The sequence below is a fragment of the Micropterus dolomieu genome, linkage group LG09, assembly GCF_021292245.1.
Source record: "Micropterus dolomieu isolate WLL.071019.BEF.003 ecotype Adirondacks linkage group LG09, ASM2129224v1, whole genome shotgun sequence".
NCBI lineage: Eukaryota > Metazoa > Chordata > Actinopteri > Centrarchiformes > Centrarchidae > Micropterus > Micropterus dolomieu.
This window is the reverse complement of record NC_060158.1, coordinates 4,224,581-4,232,989: the sequence shown is the minus strand read 5'-3', so window position 1 is coordinate 4,232,989 and position 8,409 is coordinate 4,224,581. Positions and strand designations below refer to the sequence as shown.

The window sequence follows — 8,409 nt, the reverse complement described above, 5'->3', positions numbered from 1 at the left end:
GCAATTATTTCACATTTGAGCATTTCTCCCAGTAAATAGGGGAGTTTCTGTGTGTCTGATATGAATTTGAATTCGGGGTATATTTGGGAAATGTTTGCGAAGTGTTTTTGTCTTTGTGTTTTATATTTAGGGCATGAGGTTAGAAAGTGCAGCTCTGTCTCTACCTGTCCCCTGTCTCTACCTGTCCCCTGTCACACTGGGAGCAGAGTCTCTCCTCTTGTGGTAGCCAGCTCTGTCTGTGGCGACCCTTTTCTATGGCCAGGCTGTGTTCACTCAGTCTGTTTGTTGTCAACATGTTTCTTAGTTTGGGACATTTTATTTGTACTCAGGTAATTTGCCATTGTGAATTCTCTTTTTAGTGTCAGATAACATTGGAATTTACTTTGTGTTTTGGTCGTTTCTTTCCGGTATTCAATAGATTTTTCTTTCTGCTTGCTGATAATTTGGTTTGGTCTGCTTGAGTTGGTGTTGCTGTCCTGAGGCTGTTGGGGACTTGTTACTGCAGAGAGCCTCAGGACCAGCTGGCTGAGGGGACTCTTCTCTGGTTTCAGCTCCTGGTATGTCAGGGCTTTGTGATGATATGTCTGGGGGTTAACTGATTTTAAGTGATCGTAAAATTTAAGCGATCTTTTCTGTATTTTTAGTAGGAGGGGGTATTGGCCGAGCTCTGCTCTGCACAGGTTATTTGGTGTCTTTCTCTGCACCTGCAGGATGCTCTTACAGAACTCAGTATGGAAAGATTCTATGATTGTTTTGTCCCATTTGTCAAATTCATTATTAAGTTTTGGCCCCCAGATTGCACAACCATATAGAATTATTGGTTCTAGTACAAATTGGAAAATTTTCAGATCTGAAGTTCAGATTTCAATTGGAATATATATTTTAATGTTCCTTTTTATTGCATAAAAAGCTCTCCTTGCTTTGTCCCTCAGATCTTTCACAGCCATGTTGAAGTTCCCTGTGTATGTAATGTTGATGCCAAGGTAATTGTAGTTTTGTGTGTGTTGTAATTTAGTGGTGTCTAAATAGAAATTGTGTGTAACCTGATTTCGGTGTTGTTTCTGAAAGATCATTATCTTAGTCTTTGCTGTGTTTACTGTCAGGGCCCAGGTCTGACAGAATCGCTGCAGGAGATTAAGGTGCTGCTGCAAACCTTCTTTAGTAGGTGAGAGTATTATGTGCAGGTGTTATGTACTCTCTCTCTCCATGCTGTTTGTTGTCATGTTAGAAACACAGTAGCAAGAGAGTGTATTGTAGTTTTTTAGTGGTATCTATATTTTCAAACCATTTTAATAAAATAGTATGGTTAATAATACTAGTATTTACGTAGTGTATATTTCAATTAAATTATTATATAGTCTAATATGAAGGAAAAATATTAATGCTCCATGATGTCTGTAATCCTGAGTCGTCTTGTTTCCAGTAAACGTTTTGTTCTTTGCAGTCAGTGCACTCCTACAAATAAAAGCTGTAGCTGTTTTTTTTAAAGAAAAAGGTCAACTAGCGTATATGAAGAACTATTGCCCAACACATACAGACACATAACACATTAAAACTGGATTTATATGGCAGCTTGCCATAATGCAAACACTTTTTTACATCTCCTCCTACACCGTAGCCCCGAATGCCACCAAATTTTCTCTGGATCATCTGTGGACTTATATATAAAGTTGTATAAAGCTTGTTAAAGGCTCATTTCATTTTAAAGATATTGACCAATAAACATGTAAAGTGGCGTGTTGCAGAACATAAATAGTGAGGGTGAGAGCAACACTAAGTCATCTGCATACAGCAGACCTCTGATCTCTGTGTCGTTCAGGAGGAGGCCAGGTGGCGTGGAACTCTCTAACTGGTTCGCTAATTCATTGATATATAAGTTGAAGAGAACTGGACTGAGATTGCATCCCTGCCTCACTCCCCGGCCCTGGGAGAAAAACGCTGTGTTTGTTTCCAATATTTATGGCACATTCACTTTTTGTTCCCCCTGAATGAGAAACGCAGGAAGTTCCTCTGATGGAGGTGCTGGGGAAATGAAAATAAGCTCCACAGGCTGACGTGGGCCGATCGCCGGGAGGAACACGCTCCTGCACATGCTTAACGGTGAACATGTAAACGATCTCTTCACAGTCAGAAAATAATCCCAGCAGCAAGTGGGGGATGAACTCACAACCCTTGGACCGGGACTCCTGAGCACTGCTGACTGAGCTGAACTGGCCCGCCGCCTACTGACTTGAAAAACATTTGGCCCGATGCCAGACTTATTTGATGTAGGGGGTCGGGGTCTTGCTCAAGGACACGTTGGTGGACGTGTCACCGGAGGATCGGCACCGTCGCCACCCCACCTGTCCGGCAGGCCAGAACAGGTGGGTTCACAACATTTAATACATCAGACTGAAGGAGTCAAACCTGACCCCGGGGTCCACAGGGTCCCACGCCGACCCTCGCATGCTATTTTCTCTACCTGAGTCTTCCCATGAAATCAAAGAGGAGGATTTTATACAATAAGCGCTGCGCTACAGGTGGCCTGTACGCCAGTCTCTGGCCCAGCAGGGACCTGAACGCTCTTCTGTATTCAGGATGGTATTTTAGAGTTTAAAATAATTCATTCATTTAACATCCAATGATCATAACATCCCAATTTTTAGGACGCCGCAGCAGCGCAGTGTTTCTGGGGGCCGACCGGGCCCCACTGATAACTGTACAAAAACAACTACATCCTCTGGTTTTGGTGAACGTGGATCAAATGTTCTGGTTCTCCCTCTGATGTCCTTCGGTTGCTCTGCCTCAACTCTGTCATTCAGTTTGCTGATGATGATCATTTACTTCAGCAACCAGCTAACTGCTGCTAGCTGCCGGACGAGCAGGCCACAAACCCGCACTCCGCAGCCAAGTTTATTAGTGGACCAAATCCATGACAATCCCGAGTTGAGACCAGGAGGCAGAGTCTAGCACACTTCTCTGCTCCTCCATTTCAGGAGTTACCCAGTCAAAACCCCTTAGTGACGGTGTCTGCCCCCCCCACCCCGACCACTGAAACAGTTTGCAGCTTTACCCCGTTGGAAAAGGCCTTTATCCCACAACCACGTGTGCTTTCACACAGCGGTCCGGCTGTACAGAAAGCAGCGGCGTGCCGCGGCATCGTTCCGTCTTTCTGTCTCGTGTCTTTAGCTTTTAGCTAGCTAGTTGGCGGTGCAGTCTGATGGTCCTTCTGCTGCGTCGCCGCCTCCCGCTCAGACTAAAACACTGAAGTCTGACCTCGTTCTGGTTTTAAACTCCGGGGTGGCGTGTTAGTGCGGACAGGTGAAAAGGATGACGCAGACGCTCACGTTTGGCTTCCTGATTGGCTATTATCAGAAGCACAGAACAGTTTTTGTTGAAGTATTTGTACTTGTACTGCATGTCAACGTATTTGCTTTGCGACGCCTGAAGTTCAAGTATCCCGAAAAATGATCACGTGTGGTTAAAAAGTACTGAAACAAAGTGAAACCATTTCAACACGTTTTATATTGAAACCACAAATAAAATGAAATTTTTGTTTGCACAAACATTAAAATAATAACAGCCAATCCCTGATTTTATATTACTGTATGTAAGTAATGCAGTGAGCCTCTGCATAATTACATGAGCACAGAAGAGCCTTTGGAAGACCGGGACAGTGAGCCAACAGCTGATGATCTGGGGATTAGAGCTGGCTTTTTGTGCCTCTGCCATGTTTTTTTCTTTGTCAGTTTTAACCGTTTGTCGTTAATATACGATCGGGAGTTTGCACAGGGTGTTTTATTTTGAAACTTTACCGATTCTCTGTGCCGTTTCTGCGTCTGACTTCCTGCCCGCTTCGCCTGCTTCTGTCTAAAATAGACTGGCAGCTATGAGATAACCGTTGTTGTGATGTGGCGCTAGATAAATAAAATTGTATTGCTTCTGTTGCGAGCACAAGCATCGCTCAATAGGCTGCGGTTAGCTCCGGACTCAGGACTTTGGCAGCGAGTACGGGGTCATGTAAACTTGGTATAAATGACTTGGTAGCAGGTGGCCCCCGTGATGAAAGTCCGCCCCCGTTAGAGACTAAACTGTAACGTGTTATCATAAGCGGCGAACAGAGTCTGCGACGCATCCGGCAGCAGAACGCGTTTCACCCCCATCCACATGTCTCGGTCCTGCATGGAAAACCAGAACCCAGAGCGGTGGGCTCCCGTCAGACCTGAAACGAGAACCCATTTTCTGCAGTTCCGGCCATCTGCCGAGCTGCTGGTCCTCTTTAGGTCCAGCAGAGACGGAGCGGGGAGGCGACCAGGTGTTTTTTTTTGTCCAAGCGTTTGCAGAAAGCGGACCAATCACAGCCTGGGTGGGGCGGGACAGGGTTAGGCTTTATTCTGCATGAATGGTTATTAATGTGAAGAACAAGTCAAGGAGGAACCGCCAGCATTTTATTTGTTTTGTAGACCACAGTACCGTAATGGCATTAATACTGGTGCGAAGCTATTTATGAGCGGCCTACCTGAACTCATAGTGAACACACTGTTCACACGTCATCAGGTGTGATCAAGGCCAGAAACGGTTTTATTTGTGAATCAGTTCATTTGCTGAATATCAACGAATATAAACCAAGCGTAACCTGCAAATATATTTGTGTTATACGAACATTCAACTTTCTTTTTAATGTTATACTCTTGCACGAATCCACAGGTGCATCCTGTGAGCCTGTAAGGGGGGGGGGGGGCTCTGGTGTTAATGCACAGAAACAAACACGGGGGGAAAAACTAAATCAGAACCTCTGAAATGTTTTAGGAGTTATGGCTCAGCTCACACCCTGCTTCACAGGGTCGTCAGGGTGGCAATGCCTTTGGTGTGAGAGACCCGGGTTCAATTCCCCACTGTGACCAATCACCATTGTGTCCCTGAGCAAGACACTTAACCCCTCGTTGCTCCAGAGGCGTGCGACCTCTGACATGTATAGCAATTGGAAGTCGCTTTGGATAAAAGCGTCAGCTAAATATATAAATGGTCTGAGGTCCAAGAGGGTCCAACTGCAGACCTCCACTGTCAGGCCGGTCAGGACAGGAAATACACGCAAAAACTTCAAAATAAAAGTGTGCGATTTGACAGGAAACACATTAAAAATTATAAAGTTTAATCACATGGGGGAGGGGTTTCTTGTTGATTTATATTGAATTATTTAGTCAACAATGTAACAGGAAACTAGCAGGCTAATTCCTTAAATACAGCATATTGATTTGAGCCTATTCTACTCAGCACTTAACGTGCCGATGTAGCAACAAAGCCGACTGTACATCGCTTCAATCATTCAACTAGTAACAGGCACTATTTATTTAATCAAAATATGACCTTAACTCCGTCCACAGAAGAGCTCATTAAGAGCTCAGACCACAACTAGAAACCTGCTGGACTATCAAGCTGTACAATCCGTAAAAATGAACACACATGCAATACAACATGTATACCTGTATCGACTTGTAAACATCCACTTTTTAAAAATGAATGAAGACAACAGCCTACTGTAATAATACTTTTCCTTTATTCACTGTACACACACAGAGATTACGCAGTTAGGACAGGAGCTGGCAGCAGGGACTGATCTGTATTCATGTTGCATCAAAATATCTACCACTATCAGTATTTGTACATCTAAATCAGGCAAACAGCGGCTGTGCCGAGGAGGAGTTTCTTTATGTGGATAACAATCTGCTCCAAAACAGCTGATTAAAACCATCAACTCCTTCTGAATCCTGAAGCTGCTTCAATCGGCTTTGAGGAAGCAGGGAGAGAGTAAATCATGCAGGACAGGGGGCAACTTTCTGCAGGAGAGGGTTGGGGAACACTGTCGTAGTGCATAAACTTCAGTTCAACCAAGATCAATTCGTCCAGCCAGCAAAGTCTTTGCACGCTGTTAAAGTGTGAAAAGCTGCACCGAACGGTCTAAACGATATAGATATTTTTTGGACAAATAACTAACCTGAGCGTCGTCAGCATGTTAAGACAAATGCAGACCTATGCCCTTCAAAAACGAGCACAGTAGCTTCATACAGTCTGAGTAGCTCACGTTATCCAAAGGGAGACAGCTAATCCTGCTACTGCAGGAGCTAACGCTAGCCGCCGTTGGCCTAACGTTACCTGTGCACAACAACAAGTATTCTGTAATTTAGTAACGTTTCACTATGACAGCGGCGAGGCGAACATACACCAGGAGCAACCAGGGTTCACTCGGTGTTTCGCATAACGCTAACCAGCCAGCTGCCGCTGCCGCGATGTGCAGAGCAGCCTGACAGAGGGGGTCTGCAGTTGGACCCCTCTCCTGAGGTCCAGGGGACAGACCTGGTCACATCGGGGACTTCCAGAGGACCCGAGTCTGCTTTAAACCCTCGGAACCTGCTGGAGCCGCTAACGTTAGCTGCTAGCAGGCTAACACTCCTCCGTTGTATTCAGAGATAAACCGGAACCCGGCCGGGATTTAAAGCTGGCGCCTGACAGTAAACACTCACCTGAAGCCGCCGGTACCGGTACCAGGTACCAGGTACCGGTACCGGGAACAAGTCTCACAAGTTAAGAAAAAAGAACTCACGGTGCTCCACAGACACGACGCGTGCGCTCTGAGTAGCTTCCGGCTGTGCTTGCGTCATATTTGTGCGTCACATCATGGGAGAAGGGTCCAGCCGCTTTCCTCCCGGGGCCTCTCTGAAGCTAGGGGCCTCTCTGAAACTAGGGGCCTCTCTGAAGCTAGGGGCCTCTCTGAAACTAGGGATGTGTCCAGTAACGCAGATTTTTGTGAAGCGCGTATCGAGGCTTGTGTTGATGACGTATGTGGTGACGTTCGAAGTCTCGCGAGCCGACCGCACGTGACCGAATCAGGAGATGGTTTGCGGGTTTGGCGACGGACCCTCCTCAACATTTAGTGGACTTAATAAAACTGAACACGATTAGATTTTATCTACAGCTCATTTTAAATGACTAAAAAAGTTTATCAACTTATGTCAGAATTGCTTTGATCAAATAACTTCAAAAATTGTGATCAAGCAGAGGAAAAGAAAGTGCTGACATGTTTTTTACATTTTGTGGCTTTGGTTAAAATAGTTTGGATTAAATTCTTACCCCATATTACCGAAGTAAAGCAGTTGAAATCTCCAAAAAAGAAAGGGCCTGAAGGCCAGCACTCTGGAAGTGTTATTTTTAAATAAAGATGAATAAAATGCTGTCTCTATTATCTAAAGTCACAAACCAAGTCATCGTAACCCTCCGCCTTGTTTCCACTTTCCTTTTGACCCTGTCATCGTATCATAAAGACAGACACCTTATTAAAAAGCTCATCATTTATTTATTCAGTTATAATCACTCTGTTTTACATTTATTGTCCACTTGATGGCCCAGCAGAGCAAATGAAGCACCGTGAAGCTTCGGCCCGTCAGTGAACCAATTAGACGGAAGCTTCAATGCTTCATGAAGCTTCATCTCGCCATCACTATCTGAAACTAGTCCCCCGCCACTTCCACTCTGGTCGGAGTCCCCCTCCAGGCCAAATCCAGCTCCCTAACACGCGTAGGGTTTAAACACAGCGGCCACCCTTCGGACAAACTACCCCCCTACCCCCCCCCACCCCCAGCGTAAACCGGATGTGACGTCGCCGCTGCACTCACTGCTGTAATGTGGATCAAATGTATTAAGATTCAGGACTGATGTTGAGGAAAAGTTTTTTTACAATAACAGAACTGAAAGCTTTTGTTATTCATTCTGTGTTTGTGTCAAATATTTCTTTAAGACTGACTTTAGATATTTACAAAAAATAAATAATATATTCTTTTGTGAAAAGACTCATATTCATTGTAAAGAAAAATATATTTGAACCTCTTATCTGAAAAATATTACCTAACCTTATATTGAAGCATTAAATGGGCTGAAGAATTTCAACTGTATAATGACTGAACTTGTTACTAAAATCCTACATGTTAACCTGTGAAATGTTAGAGTAGTTTCTTTTCAGCACTGTAGCCAGGCTGACAGAGAGTCACAGCTCTATTGAGCCAAGTATTCCCATAGCTCTCAGTAGTTACGACTTCATGAGCTTCTTTAATGATAAAATTCTAGCTATTAGAAACAAAATTCACCAAGACCTGCCCTCAACTGGCACCAACTTATCTCTTAACTCAGGAACCTTAGAAACAGCTGTAGAACCAGATACATGTTTAGACTGTTTTGCTTCCCTCAATCTTTACCAACTAACTTCAATAATTTCTTCATCTAAACCATCAACCTGCCTAATAGACTCCATCCCGACTAGGCTGCTTAAAGATGTTTTACTCTTAGTCAGCACCTCTATACTAGATATGATCAATCTATCTTTATCAACAGGCTATGTACCACAGTACTTTAAAGTAGCTGTAATTAAACCTCTTCTGA

The 8,409-nt window shown here is 44.2% G+C and overlaps 1 protein-coding gene across 4 annotated transcripts in view; it reads right to left on the bottom strand.

Moving 5' to 3' along the window:
* The window catches only part of rnmt (RNA (guanine-7-) methyltransferase), a 17,408-nt gene extending 10,645 nt beyond the window's left edge, over nucleotides 1-6,763 (bottom strand). For 2 of the 4 annotated variants that reach the window (XR_006826408.1, XM_046058965.1), the window contains exon 1: nucleotides 6,581-6,763. The gene's annotated coding sequence lies outside the window, so the exon portion shown is untranslated. Of the gene's footprint in view, nucleotides 1-6,500 lie in introns of all 4 variants that reach the window. The other 2 variants (XM_046058963.1, XM_046058964.1) reach the window with 2 other exon arrangements.
* Nucleotides 6,764-8,409: the final 1,646 nt, after the last annotated feature.